The sequence below is a fragment of the Battus philenor genome, unplaced genomic scaffold (genome assembly GCF_028537555.1).
Source record: "Battus philenor isolate CCGP_79_NKW_IND1 unplaced genomic scaffold, ilBatPhil1.0.hap1 SCAF_3, whole genome shotgun sequence".
NCBI lineage: Eukaryota > Metazoa > Arthropoda > Insecta > Lepidoptera > Papilionidae > Battus > Battus philenor.
The window spans coordinates 6,235,317-6,251,669 of record NW_027181693.1 but is presented as its reverse complement, the minus strand read 5'-3'; the positions used below and the strand labels follow the sequence as shown (position 1 = coordinate 6,251,669).

Sequence of the window (16,353 nt, the reverse complement as noted above, 5' to 3'; positions counted from 1 at the left end):
CAAATGGTTGCAGTTCGTGTGCGAAACGGTTTTTCTATCTAGCTACAAATGGCGGTACATTTACAGAGGTTTCGGCTTAGAGGGAACATTGTACAAATGACTGTGGCGCAGGTGTTGCTTTATTGAAAAAGATACAAATTACCCCTTTTTCTGCATCACGATAGCAGATTGATAGTTTGTTTTAGAAGGGTGCGAAGGAAACACGACTACTGTGGTACTTTGTAAGATTTAACGTAAACACCTTACACCAATGACAGTAAAAACACAATTTTATTTCGAGCATAAACTGATAACATTTAAAATATATTTTAAAAATTACATACCTAAGACTTAGGCAGATATGATGTTATAACATTCCGCTCCCACAAATCATGAATTGAATATTCAATCAAGATCTTATTTTCATAATCTGTAACCAAAAAAAACAATGTAACTTTATTAAAGCATTTACCGACATTAAATCTTCGCTAATGTAGCTTAAATTTATACGCAAAACATTTACATATAAAATATAAGTATTTACATTACATACATACAGAATATATGTATGTATCTAGCCATCTATTATTTTTTTAAATGGCAATTACACCTTTGACTGAATTTATTTTATTCGGCAAACTTCTCTTCACTGAGTTAGTATGCCTTGGCAAATTTTTGATAAAAACTAAGCTTTTGTCAGTTTAATAATAACGTGACAAGAATTTAATTCATAGCTACTCAAAAGAACTGTCTTAAATTCGTAACTAACGACTTGACTAAATCTTTATTACCTCTTTGGATAACCGTTACCATCATAACTCAGCGTCGATAAAGAATCGACCCTTAGAGGCCTATAAAAGCAGGTCATAAACAAGCAATACCTATTTTATATGTACATCATCATAAACAAGTCTTCTTTAACACTATCCTAGAAGATTATATTTCTTCATATATTTCCCTTTTTGTAAACATTTATACCTTAAATATTAAGAAAAAAAATAGTTGTAGTAGAATTACGGAAATAAGTCATACACTAATATTAAAATATAAATGCGTTTTCACTGAGAAAAAGTCAAACGGTGCCCGCATTGCTCGGGTACAATGCGATAAAACTTCATCGACGGATCGCGTCGAATTCTAAAACAAAGCGCGGAGAAAAGTCGGGGCCATTGGTTGCGCAGGTGTTCCAGGCAACTCGCGAGTTCTCTAATCAAGCGGAAATATTTACTCGGGCGACCTGACGGATTTAAAGTGGACCAACCCGCTGACCGGTCCGCGGACTTGTAGCCGCTTATTCATCTGAATACTGCTACCAGGAATTTGAATTGACTCCGCAATAGGTCAGCTCCAACTTAAAATGCGACAGACCTATCTCTCTGTTTATCTGCTTGATTTCACACACAAAAGGTTTTCCATCTCAGCTCGACTGGGTTTGGCAGCTCTTTTATAATGTCGATGAAAAAGCTCGCCTCAACTTACGATAAGACGAAAAAGAAACAAGAGGCCGCGATAAAACGAGAATGAATACGTACTCCCGCATTCGATTTAACAATCTTCAAAGTTACATCACGGCGTGGAATTAATGTAGTTGGTCAAACAAAGAGTCGGCTCTTTAAGCTTATCTAGTAGAAAGCGAGTCGTGTTGTTGCGTGCGTCCAACCGAGGTGCAAAACACGCGCCGATGTACAGATAGCGCAGTGAGCGTTCTTTTGTTTCCACAAGGGATAAGCGCGCCTCGTTACCGCACGGATCTTTGTAAGCCTTTTGACACTTCGCTAAAGGGTTCATTTCGTCTGATTAATGTTGTAATTCCTTCAGTTGCGCGAACAAAAAAGACACTCGAAGCATTTATACTGTGACGGTTCGTGAGCAGGAGAAAAATGAGGGGAATTTATCCGAGCTCTGTATCGCGAACGGACACCCGACGGGTATTTGTTAATGTAAGCTTAACAAAGCTAAGTTTTAGAATAAACGCCGATCTAAAATCATTCGTATCCAAGGAAGTTAACGGCCGTCGTAGTAAATGCAACTCCTTACGGAGAGAGAACATTTAATACTTATCATTCCTTGCTGCCGATGAAGATAGGTAACACGAAAGATCGCGTGAAGCGATGCGCCTCGGGAGAATCCTGAATGCAGCGTACTGGCAACTACAAGCTTGGTCATTAGGAGAATATAATTTACAACTATCACTTAGACGATAAAAGTATCACGCAAACTCGGTAATAGAACAGTGCGAGCCCAAAATCACGATTAAATTTAAAAGACGTGCAGACGTAATTTTTTCTCTGCATAAATGAAAGATGTGTAATACCTTTTTATGTTTAATTAAAAATTTATATTTTTTTTATTTTATGTAACTCAACTATTTTCAAAAAATGCACTAAATTAACATCGTTAAGAAAGTCTTACAATTAGTAAAGCCTTACGTATTAAACGAGGCTTCGTATCTTATCATTATTACCGCCGGAAAATGTTTTTGAAGTGGGTGTCGTTGTAAAGAAATTATACATTTAATATTAATGAAAATTACTACTGCAAGCTGAGCGTGGGCACTTACCACAAAGGCCGGCGTCAGGAGCAAGCTAACAATCTAGCTCATTAGTACCGGGAATTTCCTTTGCGTAATTAGAAAAAAAAAATCATTGCGAGTTAATTTCTGGTGCGCTCCTGTAAATTTTTTCGCATTGCGTTAACGAGGTTGCTCCCTGGATGTATATAACAAAGTTATGAGATGCGACCAGTTTAGGTGGAGCGCTTTTTAGCATCGACATCCTACGGCTTCTTAATTTTCTTTTCAAGCTCGTTTAAATTTTCTATCGCTTTTTAGATTTGCTACTGCATAACGCTTCGCCTTAAGAAATTATGTAGCCGCTATGCAGATTCTTTGTAGCTACTTCCGTAACATTTAATGAAAGAAATACTTGTGAAATTAAATGTACTCGTTTTTAATCACATAACTTAACTGTAATATCTGTGAATTTAGTTTTTAAATTACTCCATTAAAATAAATTATCAAAGCTATAATCTGTACATGGAAACGTGTATATAATTTAATCTTCAAGCTTATGGTAATCAATTCGATTAATATCTCTATTTACTTGATTTTAATACAAAGTATGTTTTAAGAAGAAAAGCATGTAAATTTTGTAAACACAATAAATAAATACGACAATAATAATTTTTGAAATCGTTATAAAATTTTAGTGCAACGGCGCATTGAAACGATAATCGCTTCGACTTGTATATGTTAATATTTACACCATTCTCGTGCTTCAAGTTTATAGCCCTATATTTTTACAGATTTGTCCTTACTGACGGTATAACTATTGTGTGAGACGTGGGTTTGATAATGTAACGTAGGCGGTTTTATTTACAAAAGGAAAATATCGATTGCACTTGGGAGGAACAGGTTCCCAACGGAGCTTTACAAATACAGGCTTTAGAGTCACTATTTTCTTACAATGAATCGTTGGGTTGATATGTAAATTGATTGCATTTATTCACTTTATCATTTCATTACAAGTTTACATTACATTTGCAGTCGTTTCGATATCATTATCTCATATGCTTTATTAGTTAGATGGAGACTATTTATCATTAGTGATATGTAAGATAAAAACGACATTTCCTGAGTCGCTGTCCGTATAGTTTCTAAGATAATGATGTAATTTCCTTGTTAGGTTGTTCGATTACGTATTTAATCAAGTGTATAAAATGACAGTTTGGGAACCCCTTATCAATAACGATTTAGACATCTCTACATGTTTTGTATTTTCACGACAGGCTGAAGGAAAATCAGTGATTTTGAAATGTGATGCTGGACGCCAGCACTATATTACGATCCATTCCCAATCAACTCCGTATAAAGAGTAGATCCTCCACCATCTGCTAAAGCAGATTCTAGACTACTTCGACTACATAGTTCGTAGGCAACCAGAGAGTCTATAAGCTGGTTGTCGTAGGAAAAATAGAGGAATAGAGACCAAAAAGCGACCATCAGCCCGATGGGCGGACACTGTGCGGGAATACGACAATAAAGTTAGCATTGAGTAACTCGGGCTTAGATACTTATTGAGGTAACTTGTCGAAGCCTCCACCAAAGTTTTCAAGGTAGAGTAGCAATAAATATAAACGACAAAGAAAAAGAAAAACATATTTTGTTTAAAAACTCCTCTCGACTTATTCTTTCCATTTATTTATATTTTTCCAAAATCTTATTATAGTTAAATATAAATTGCTATAGCTAATGTTGTGCACGATACTATTTATTTAAAATTTGTTGTCTGTCAATTTAATTCAAGCAAATATTATTATACCCGTACCACTAAGAAGAGTCATAATAATAATTCTTTAAAATTATCCAGTAAAGAAAACAATTAAAGATTATATTCTCCAAACGAAAAACATTTGTCCCACGAATATAATAACTATAGTTTTTTTTTTTTAATGAAAGATATGTACGAAATTTTTATCAAAGGAAAAAAATAATTTCTTCCGTAATCTGTCTGCTTTGATTAAAGTCAAAAGCTGCGGTAAAAGAATTCTATTTTGACATAAAACTTGCTCGACATTTTTTTGTACTTGAGCTTTTTGGTTATCACCAATCGCAAACTATTCTCTCCCACAACATGTTTGTAGTTTATTTTTTATACCATCAGAATATATCAAACTGTCAAAACATCAGACTTCATTCTAAGAAGACTGCTCCACACGAGTTTTCTCGGAACACTCGACGTCTGCTATTGTAATAACATCTTGTAAAATTCCAACGCACAGCTATATATTACTTCTTCTAATGAATTAAAATACATAGTATTACATTTCAAATAATTCAAAAAAAATTTACACAGGGACTTACAAAACAACACAATTCATAACTTTTCTAAATTTATAAAAATTGTGCAAGTAATTAATAGTTCCTAGTTGCATTTATTTATGAGTCAAACATGTTAATTAAGCTTGTTTACGTGTTTGTAAAAATCTGTAATCAAGATTTTTAAAAATGTTTTTTCCGTTTTATATACAGTATGATCGGTTTTACATGTCAAAGCTTTAAAGAAATGAACGCATAGCTCTTTTGCTGTGAATTAATTTATGGTTCACACTGTGTAAAAATCAATGAATTCAAAATTATTGAATTACGTCATGATGATATATATATAATAAAAAGCGTTTTCGAAATCGGAACATATCAAAATAAATTTTTGTTTACACTACTGTCAGAGGTTATTGGCCTGACTTATTTTAATATAAAAAAATATATTAATGTAACATATTTTAGAGTGATCACTTTATAAATTATTTAAAATTGGCATAAAAGCCTTAAAGCGTTTTGATGTCAAATAAGCTATAAATTAATCCCTTTAAAGCTTATACACCTATAATCAATCAACCTATATAGCTTGAACAAGAAGTGATTTAATATCTAACGAATAACATAATCACTGTGTAAGTTAATGCAATGTGAACACGTATCTCTTCACGCACAATACTATGTACAATAGACTGTAGTAATAACCATGTAATGTGACGTAGACAAGTGATATAACGCAAAGCGACCGACCCCACCTCGCGCGGCGCGTCAGCATTAACACGCGATAGGGGTGATGTACTGTACTGGTAAGCGGACAAGTCGTTACATGGTTTTAGCATATCATTTCTGTTCTCATAAGCAACTTTAATATTCTCTAAATATGATATTATATCTTTGCATAAGAATTTAAAAAAATTTAATGTTTAATTTAGAGTCATTAAAATCACATGGGTTTATTATTTGTTCGCGAATTTGTATTCATTAAATATAATTATTTACCTGTTATTTTGTTTGCGGTTTTAAAAGCATTAATTTAAAACGTTAATGCCACACTATCGACCATATTTTATATTATTATTAATTATCGTAGATAAGTCATGCCGCGTTCACGTCGTGTAAAAAATGCAAAATACACATTTTAATTTCAACCCCTGCGTATAAGGGGGGAACCCTACTAATTAATTAGATAGCCACCTGTCCGGTAACACCCTAGGCTAGTAGATGTAAACTGAAAAAATATGTAATAATGCAAACTTAATTGCATTATATGCTCATATAATAATAATTTCTAGCGTTGTAAAAATAACATTCTAACGTATTTTTTTCTTTACTACATAATTAATTCGTATTCAATTTATACGTCATAAACACATACTTAATTCATAATTGTCATTACATTTTACGTATATGATTTTTTTGAAAATATTCTATAACACTAGTTTGACCAAATTCGCGTGCAGAACTGATGGCCATTGGTGTCTTAAGACTAGACTAATATGCATGGACTGGTATGCGCAGCTTAAGGTATTAACCTTCTAGTTGGATCTACTTAAACGCTGGATGCGGGCCGCTTCGACCCGGTCCTATTTAAAAGTAAATCTATGAAGAAGGCCTACTTCCATAAACAGATTTTTTTTCGTATTCGGATATCTATAACATAATGTGTTTGATTTGAAAAAAAGTAAAAGCATTTTTAATTTACAATTGGTTACTTAGAGGCTACGTAATATAAGCTATCACGGGATTACAACACTGTTTATTTGTATTTCGTGTGAATACACTTTACTCGTTTTCGAGGCTTATTTCTTTGAAAAATTGCCGCAGTTCCACCGCGCCGTTAGATGGGCGAATTTGTAAGTAATATTTATGGGAGCACGAGGCAAAATAATGATATGTATATTATGTGGGCCTCAGATCTAGCAACTCGAGTGCCCCGAGAGCAGGGAGTGGCATTTGTCAATGCCTAAGCAGGTGGGCGCTCGCCCCAACACTATTATTAGTATAGTTTTTTACGGTTTACTTCACTTTTTAGTATGTTTTGGAAATAAAATGAAATTCATTGCATTAGTCGATACATTTGTATGGTTCTTTTTTCTAACTCTCTGGCTATGTTTTGTAAACAAGTATTTTTAGATTTAAGAAATATCCATGCATTTCACTACATAAACAAAAATGTATACTTGCAAATAAAACCAACTCACAAACCATGAATTTTCATTTAGAATATTTATTCTATGTACAAAGGAGTTGTTCCCGGAATTAAACCATCACTAAGCAAGTCAAGGAATAACTGCGAGTGACTTACAAAATGAAAAGCGCAGCATATGATCTTTAATCCTCGGCAGTCGTTGACCGGATCATAACCTAAAATCTTCAGTAAGTCAGAGCCCCGGCAAGTGAAAAACGACGTCCATTAAGGAAGTGAATACATTTAAAATAATCGGCTTAGCCGTCCGACGTTGACGTATATTCGTACTTATCTCACGGAGATACCGACACAGATACCCCCAACTAATCCCTTATACAAACATCTGAAAAAGACCCGGCGCGCCTTGTAAGGTTCATCCGAGTAATTGAATGGGCACCATCCACCACTCTGCATTGAACAAAAGTGCCTAATAATTTATGCCTATAATCTGACGCGCCGTTCTCGATCACATTTTTTTCGTGTTTTGGAATCAAGTCTACGTATTCTATTGTTGGATTCAAATATTAACTCCACAATGGCGGCGACAGTCACAACATAACCAGATGCGCGTTCTTTACACGATTCTTTATTCGCTGTCGAGCCCTGGGGCGCAATATTTATACCGCGTCGGATTAACACTCCACGTAAACCGGAATTCGTGCTTTAGACGTTCAAAATGTAAAGTTATGAAGATTAAATCGTAAACTTGTCTCCAAGTTAAAAATAGGAACATGATGTATATTTTTATAGCTTGGTAGGTTTAACGTTAATAACCAGGAAGTCCTTATTAATTTTTAAGGGGATGACTTCGGAGCAAGGCGTCATCCTGTTTACTTTAAACAAAAAAGGCAATTAATGTATTTACAATTCCATGACAATAAAAGTAAAAGAATGAATAAGGTTTGTGTGGGAGTGCGCTTAGATACAAATATATTTTTATTATTAACTTATACGCTATACACAACAGATTACAACCAAAATACAATGTCAAATAGTATTTTTACAATAAAAAGTGATGAATCTAGTATGCATTCTTGACTTCACAGCATATTGCTTAGTATATAAGGGTAACGAATAAGGACCTTATTTAATTTGTTTTTAATCGCATCGGAAAAGAGTTAAACATACTCATTTCTGGTACTGTAAAGAATACTGATCCATGATAAGATTTTATGAAGAGATAATTTTTTACAAAAGGATGTGAAAAGATCTTATAATTACGTACAGTATACTTGTTATTAATTATAAGCGAAGGTACTATTATTAGCGAAGCAACAGCAAAGTTTTGAACTCTAACTTTTATTTATAAGTTAATAGAAAGCTTTATACTTTCAACAAAAAAATATCCTCCTCATAGATCGCCACTCCACAGTTTTTATCAAACTTCTCTAAACGATGTTACACTACGACTTGTGTTAATATTTTCATTGTCAAAAATTTGTTAAGCTTAGTAATTTCAATAATAACTGTTTTTGGAATCGTTTTAAAGGAAAAGATCAAAAATGAAAGATCAGGCGACATGAGTATTGTTTCCTGATCACAAGATCGATGTTATCACTTATGCAGTTTATTTAATTTTAATTTAGATTAAGAAGTACATTAACTACAAAAAATATTTAACAGATTATCGCCTTAATGTTACGCTAGGCTTCCTTAATACAAAAGTTTCCTCAAAAGCATATTCTTGCCCATTTTCTGAGTAATTTATTTCCTCATTCGCCTCATTCGCCTCGTACGACTCCCTTGAGATAGGACGGGGTGATGGCATTATTACACCTTTACCACACGCGACATTATAGCTAAAGAGAACTTCCATAATAACCAATTATTAAATAGCTAAATTTAATGGCGAAATTATTTTTCTACGTTTATTTACTTTAACTTTATTCAACGTTTAGTAAACATTCGTATAAATTAAAGCAAGTTTGTTTTAGGTGCAGTCTTTTATTGAAAGCGCATAAACTTCAACATAGAAACATAAATATAGTCAGTAATAAATCTAAGAAACTGAACATCTTGCACATTAATTCCAAGATCTTTAATTAACAGAATATTGTGAGCATGCTGGAATGTTTCGAATACCTCCGCAGCGTAGATACAAAACAGGATAATAGCTCAGTATTCCCCAATCGTTTAATCAAACAAGACTTATCGATTCCTTAACTAAAACTGTGGAACGTGTTTCCAATTTACACCCACACCTATTCGACACAGGAACATCATAACGACGCTTCTGTAAAACTAAGTTTCTTTTTATTTATAAGACGTTTATAAAATAAAAACAATACAAAGGTGAGCTCTAGTGACACTTAGCATCAGAGTGACTTCCACATTGACGCTCCGTCGGGATATGAATTATTATGAGCGATACAGTAACTAAATTTGAAGTAGCTTTTTAATGCCCGGAGCGATGAGAGCGTTGGATTCTTGCCCACATTTAATAGAGTTGGTCAAATAAATAAAATTTCAATGACGTCTCTTGAGATAGTCGTCAAGTCATTCGTGAGAATTTAAAACAGTAAGCTGGGTGGTAACTATTTATAATTATGAAATATAATATGAGTCTATACATTGTTTATAAAAGTATTGAAAAGTTTAACTCGTAAGGCGACTCTACATCTTTTTTAGTTCATAGTTAATTTGGAAACGACGGCTTAGTGACAGTCCCGCGCATTAACCGTTACGTTGCATGGGTGTCTGCATATGCGCGTACGCAGCAACGTTTAGAAACCCTCTTCCGCACCGCCGACTCTGACGAATTAAGTTATTAACGCTTCAGAGCAGCTGCTCTACACAAATCAAAGTGCCCATCGCTAAGCACTCAGAACACGCGTCCGCCGCGCCTCACGATTCTTTATGACCGTTTTATGAGTCCCTTTCATATTCAAGTTTTAGTCGCACCACGCCTTCGAACCGAGTTTTGGAACGATTGTTTCTTATACAAAATAAATTATCGCAGGGGACTCGTAAACGTGTTTATTTTACGCCGCCGCGTCCTCGTGTGTCCTCGGTTATTGCACTTCGATGGAAGGAAACGCTACGGCTTTACAAGCCTTTGATCTACTAACCCTTAGCAGTGATGCGCTGTGAATGTATTCAATTAATCTTGTACTAAATCAAATAAAATCTTATTATTTACATAGATATGATTGGTGTGTGAACAAAAAAAGGTATTACGTGATAATGTAAAAGCACATTCACTATGTCTTAGACAATAATTCTACTTAACGTGAGTATATTTCAGGGAGCAATATCTTTGCCCTGGCCCCGACTTGTCATCGCACGGTGTTGGGCACGGTAAAGCGGACGGTTATAAATTATTTACAGTTTCCAGGTGAATGCCGTGTATTTGTCACCCCGGGACAAGATGGGTATTAAGATATTGCTACGTATTCCTAAGGGTCTCATTACAGGGCGGCAGTGCACATGATTCCTCTTATATTTTACGTTAACCTTGACGCAAAAAGTACACTTTGCGAAATAACTTTCTAAAAATAGACATGAAAAAAAAACCTTTTAAATTTCTTCAAGCTCTTTAACAAAATCATCTTGGTTTTATATTTTTGCTCTTAATTTCATTAGATGTAAATGCTCCGTGGGAAAGTCTTGAGCCGTTATTTGCTAAAAAGGTTGTCTTGATGGTGCGTACATCAAGGTAATTGGTGTACGGCCGCAAAACATTTTATGGCCCATCGGGTCGGCCGTTTGAGGCAGCTCTAGACCAATCATCGTCAGTCTTAGACGCTGGCCGAAATTAATATGAGATGTTGTAAGTAGAACGAAACTTGCTACTCACAAGCATAATGATTACTATGAGTTATAATACATAAATCGAAATAACGAGGCACGCTTTGAATTTAAAATAAATCAGCGTTTATTAATGAACATTACGCGACATCTTCAACTGAATAATAACTCATTAATGTCAACGGAACTATCAAGCAAACGTTAGTGCATGAAATAAAAAGAGAATCATCATTATCCCTTCCCCAGCGCACAGCATTCGCGCCCGCAGCCGTGAAAGGGGAATAGTTCAATTTATTCTCACAATGACTTTTAATATAATAAAGTCGACGCATCGCGCTGGATGGAGTAATAATTTTCATTATATGAGTATTAAAGAAATTTCTGTTGATGCTATCTCGAGCATGAGTCGCGTGTACGAGAGGAAATCGAGAAGTGACATTATTAAAAAAGCACATGTGGCTGAGATGCGTATCGCAGCGTTCGTTAATTACTTTTGACACGCAGCATATGATTCAATTATCATATGATTTACTGAACGTCGGCCTGTCAGGGCGGCCATGGATAGCTCGTTGCTTTATTTAAACATTAACTTATGCTTTCATTCCAAATGCATGAAGCTAACAAATTCTAACAACAATCATTACTGTCTATTTTATCTTGTTACATCAACTAATACCAACTGATACCTTATCTTTATTCAAACAAAATGTTTCACTGTATCTATTGACGATATTAAACATTCCGATAATAATAAATAAAAAACTATTTTTAATTATTTAAGTATGTAGGTAAAAAATAGATTTATCGTTGATTTGATCTTTATACCAAAAAATATTTTTTTTATTTACCTTCCGCTTGTTGCCTCTGAGCAAATTAGCTCTTAATCTTAATTTTTTTGAATTTGAGCTCTGTTGTTTTAACAAGTTTGAATTTGTATTTAATATTACTATTTTGGTTTTCAATACATAATTATTAAAAATATGTTTAGTTCTTAAAAAATATGTAATTTATGACATTAAGATATTAAAACCATATTTATTTAAACGTTTTTTGTCGAAATATTAAACCGTAAATCTATGCCCTATCGCTTATCACATCTAAGTAGCTGAGATTGTTCAAACACAGGAAAAAAACGTTTTTAATTGCTTAGGCCGACCGTCCTTAAGTAACGTAATTCACGAAACCGCTTTAACACTAACATCGGCTCGTTTCATATTCCCCAGGCACGGAGAGTTAGTAGGTAATAAATATAAATTACAAGTAAAATCAAATGATAACATCGCGACTAAAATACCATTCATTTAGAGCATCGCTGCGAACGATGCTACTAACATAAAAAAACAGTCTTTACCATACACAGTAAATCTTCCGAGAAGCGTAACGCTCTTGTAGGTTTATTTATTGTCGCGTTTCGAGTGAACAGTTTAATAAATATTATCACACTTTAAGTCGTCAACAAACGTGAGAAGATAGCCGTTGACCCGGTTCGTGATATTTGTCTCATTTCGAGGATTAAAAGTTATTGATGGCGACAGCAATGTCTTCTGTTTATTGAATCTGTTCAAACTGTAAATAGGGAAGCCGATTCCACGCTCCTATGTCTTACATGGTATATTATAATAATTCAAACCGGCTATACTCATGTACTTCAATAATAAAAGGTATTTTAATGGCCTTGTAAGGAGAATTAATGATTTCTTACTGATTCGTAAAAAAAAATGGTTTATATGTAAAAAATTAAAATATACAGACATTACATTCTTTCGAACTATACTATATATTTTAATTTTCACTATGTGTTTACACTAAAACATTAGTGTAAACACATAGTGAAAATTAAAATTATTAAATGATATGTAAAACCTTTGCGACTCTACAAACTGACATTTCAAAATTTCAATACTTACTTGACTTATTCATATTCAAGTTTACTTAAAATCGTCATGTATCAGATACAAATCGTGCTCTCACAAAGTCACGTTTAAGAAGTTTAAATGGAATACTTACATTGTAGAAATATAACAATAAAGTAACAAAGTCATTTGGTATGGGACTGTCTTGGCGGGGTTCCCACATTTGCCACCACATGGCGTGCATTTAAACATATCTTCAATACGGCAGTCTACTTTCAATAAATCCGGATTACCTCGTCACTGATATATCGTTTAAGGATAGAAAAATAGAATACTTTTTGAAATTAAATCTAAATCATAACTATATTGTAATAGGGTGTAATATTGTGTATAATATGTTAGCTAGTCGAGATTGCTGTTCATAAGCTTTGAGGAAGTGCGTGTTGTTGCAGCTTATATTTCGATAACTTATAACGGGCTACCCGTTGCGACATTCGAAGCACCCGTCCGTTTTTTTGTGACAGACCAACCGAGCGCCATAAATAATAGCAAGGGGTGCCTGAACTATTTGAGCATTGTAATAAATTCGATGCTCTTTCTCGTACGAAAGAATCGGGCCATCCTCGATTGAATTATGGAGATGCATTAAGCCACCGAATGCGATCGGAACCCATTTTTTTTTCTATTTTCAATCTACGCTCGCTCTTCGCGTTTGTATCCATAGTCCACGCACTCATTTTTTTTTATACATTACGTCCTTATTCAGTTTGTATACAAGGAAAGTTATTCTATTTTCTCGTTACAAACGTTCTTCCTGTAGAGAGTAACGTATCGTGTTACATAGAACGTTCCCAGCTATTCATCAGAGACAACACACAGATGGTACATCCGTATTAGTTTTCTCTTAAAACAGACAACTTTTAAATCACACGATACCCTCAATATTTTCTTTATTCCTAAAACAAAAGAATGTACCGTTAAACTGCTGTCTAAGCTGAGACAGATTAATGTTTGCGATTGGAAATTATATTATTGTAATTTGTTTTATTCAAATAATTAAAAATACTTTACAAATTAGAGATAGGTGATTAGTTATAGGTAAAAGCTTTAAAGGGGCGAAAGTATAGTTTAAATATACTTCTGGCAGTACAAAGTTTCAATGTACAATGAATAATAATTGATTTTAATAATATATTATGAAAATGCCTTTTTTACTTTATCATTTAATATTTTTGTGTCCGTTTATTTTTGAAAAGGTGTATATAAATGGTGACGGTAAATGAGTCATATACCATCACCCCTCTAAAGCGTTTATACGTACAATTCTCTCTGTAGAATACATGTATGGTAATATTTAATGGTACATCGATTATTTGTTGGAATGAAATTTTTAAATTATTAATTAGATCTTTTTCTTTTTTATATTTGTTCGTGGTCGAGGTCAGTTTTAAGGAGTTTTATTTTCACACCTGTCACCGATCGAGGCGGGGCGTGTAAAGTTACCTCTGGAGCGGTGCTGCACGGTCGCTCACGTCACGAGTGCCTCTCAAATTACCTCCGGATAAGTCAATCATTGGAAACGTCCACGTTTGCCCGAAATAAACCACTGTTCGATGTTGCGTGTGGCGCTCCCAACATAATGCGTTGCGACAGCCGACATGTTTTGTGCGAGAAAATAAAATTGATGGCACACACAGGGACCGCTCCAGACTTAAATAGCTCTCTATTCCGTGTTGCAGCTAAACGCTTATGTCTATTTTATAACTGGCATCACTCCCCACTATGCCATTTTTTGTGTTTTATTTTTTATATTTCAATCGTAACATGTTTGTTATTGCGATGAAAGTTCGTGCCTATCGGAAATTGCTACGTCACAAAGGCAACGCTTAAACGGCTGCTCTTTATTAAAACGATTGTCGCTTCAACTTGTTTAACAGTTAAACTGTCGAAAAGGAAGTAATTGGACAAGTGTTAGCATAGTCGAAAACAGCGGCGACTCCAATTTCCTGCCTTAACTACGGTCTTCGGGCAAATAGCTCTTTGCAAATCAAACAAGGGACCGTCTGGCTAGTCCACATATCAACTTCGTATTGTTTCCCTCTCATCATTCGGGGCTAACCAGAGGCGTTTTCGATTATCCGCCCTACGCAGAACAAAGCCTGCGACCGCAGAACCGAGTCAATTACATAGTTCAACAACTCAGCCCTCATAACTTTCATGAGCCATCACTGGAATACAGAAAAGGGTATCTGTTTTCAATACACCGGGAAAGCTACGCGATTGACCCTTTCGAGTGTCCGCATTGACTTTTAAATTACTAATTCCGCGGGAGTAAACAAAAAGAGAGCCTTCTGGCGCACGTGTTTACACGGTCGAGTGCACTCGCATATCTTCATTAGCCACTGTAGCGGCGCGGAGCGTTTGCCTTGCTTGCTTAGCTCTCGTGTGGCCATTTGGAACAAGGGGTTGAGCGTTGAGCTATCTGAAAATACTTGACACAATTCCTCCCTACCGACTCTGTTTGATACATAGAAAAGTCGCTATTTCTCACGACCCTTCCACCATGAAAAAAACCTTTATACGTTCAAAATATGCAGCATATTCTAGACACATTAATAAAATCATAAATTACTAATTAAATAATTGAGTTGTATATTCGTTATTTAATAAATATATTCAGGAGAATACGTACAAACTCATGTTTAATTAATTAAACTGACAATGAAACCCCTCGGGCATAAAATCCGGAAACATTACGAGCGTTATTTAGAAGCATATTAGATAAGGGCCGTTTATCTAAACATCGGAATAAGAATGCGTTGGACAGGACATAGTGAACGCAACAGTATAGAGGGGGACGCAACCAAGCATAGCTATTCCGACTGATGGCTTTATACCGAAGCTTTTTTCTATGTCAGATACAAACAATCTACCCTTTCAGGCCGAATGAATTACTTAATTTAATGTTGCGCGCAGACCTTTCGGATAAATAATGAATGCATTAATTATGCAAACGACAAAATGATATTCAAAATGTTTTGAAAATTTAATAAATGATGACATTGTCCACGTCAAATAACAAATATTTATTAAATATACTTTACACCGCTTGCTTTTATGTTTTTATTAGACGTGTAAATTATTAGTTATTTATAACATTTTAACAGTGATAAAAATCCTGTTAGCATCGTTATAAAAATGTTTCATAACTTTTAAATACAGAAATATTTAAATTCGTTAATGGCATTCGAAGTAGCTTTATATATTTTTTAATAGTTCCTATATTTAAATCAATTATTTCATGTGATAATGGCTTACTGTAATAAATATTTATACGTTAAAATTTATTCGTAGTATGCATCTAAAAGCGGATACAGACCTTTATAGTAAAAGTAGTCAATTTTAATTTTATACACGTCATGTCGATTAGATACCGTTTTTACGGCCCAAGGCATTGTTGTGTCTTTAAAATGAAAACATTAAACGTTATTAATGCGGACGTTGCCATTCAAAATAACGCAGAGCTACATTTCAGTTGTACGGGAAAGCATTCCCTTTCGCTCCAATGATTATTAATGAGATGAAATTGTTATTAACGACTATGGATACAGAAAATAAAAATACCTATTAAGAGTGTTAAACTGGCGTAACCGATTGGAATTTAGAACGGCGGATTCTGGGTTTCTATTGTGTTTCGAATAATAGAAGTTTGTTTGGGTGGAGACTTTTTTGCCATTGAAATGAAACATAATAAGCACCCGTTTACCTGC

The 16,353-nt window shown here is 34.5% G+C and overlaps 1 protein-coding gene across 2 annotated transcripts in view; it reads right to left on the bottom strand.

Moving 5' to 3' along the window:
• Positions 1-16,353, bottom strand: part of LOC137927062 (leucine-rich repeats and immunoglobulin-like domains protein 1) — a 63,948-nt gene that overhangs the window by 22,083 nt on the left and 25,512 nt on the right. The window contains exon 2 of one of the 2 annotated variants that reach the window (XM_068770849.1): positions 324-409. The exons of the other annotated variant lie outside the window; for it this stretch is intronic. The gene's annotated coding sequence lies outside the window, so the exon portion shown is untranslated. The remainder of the gene's footprint in view (positions 1-323; positions 410-16,353) is intronic. 2 annotated transcript variants of the gene reach the window in all.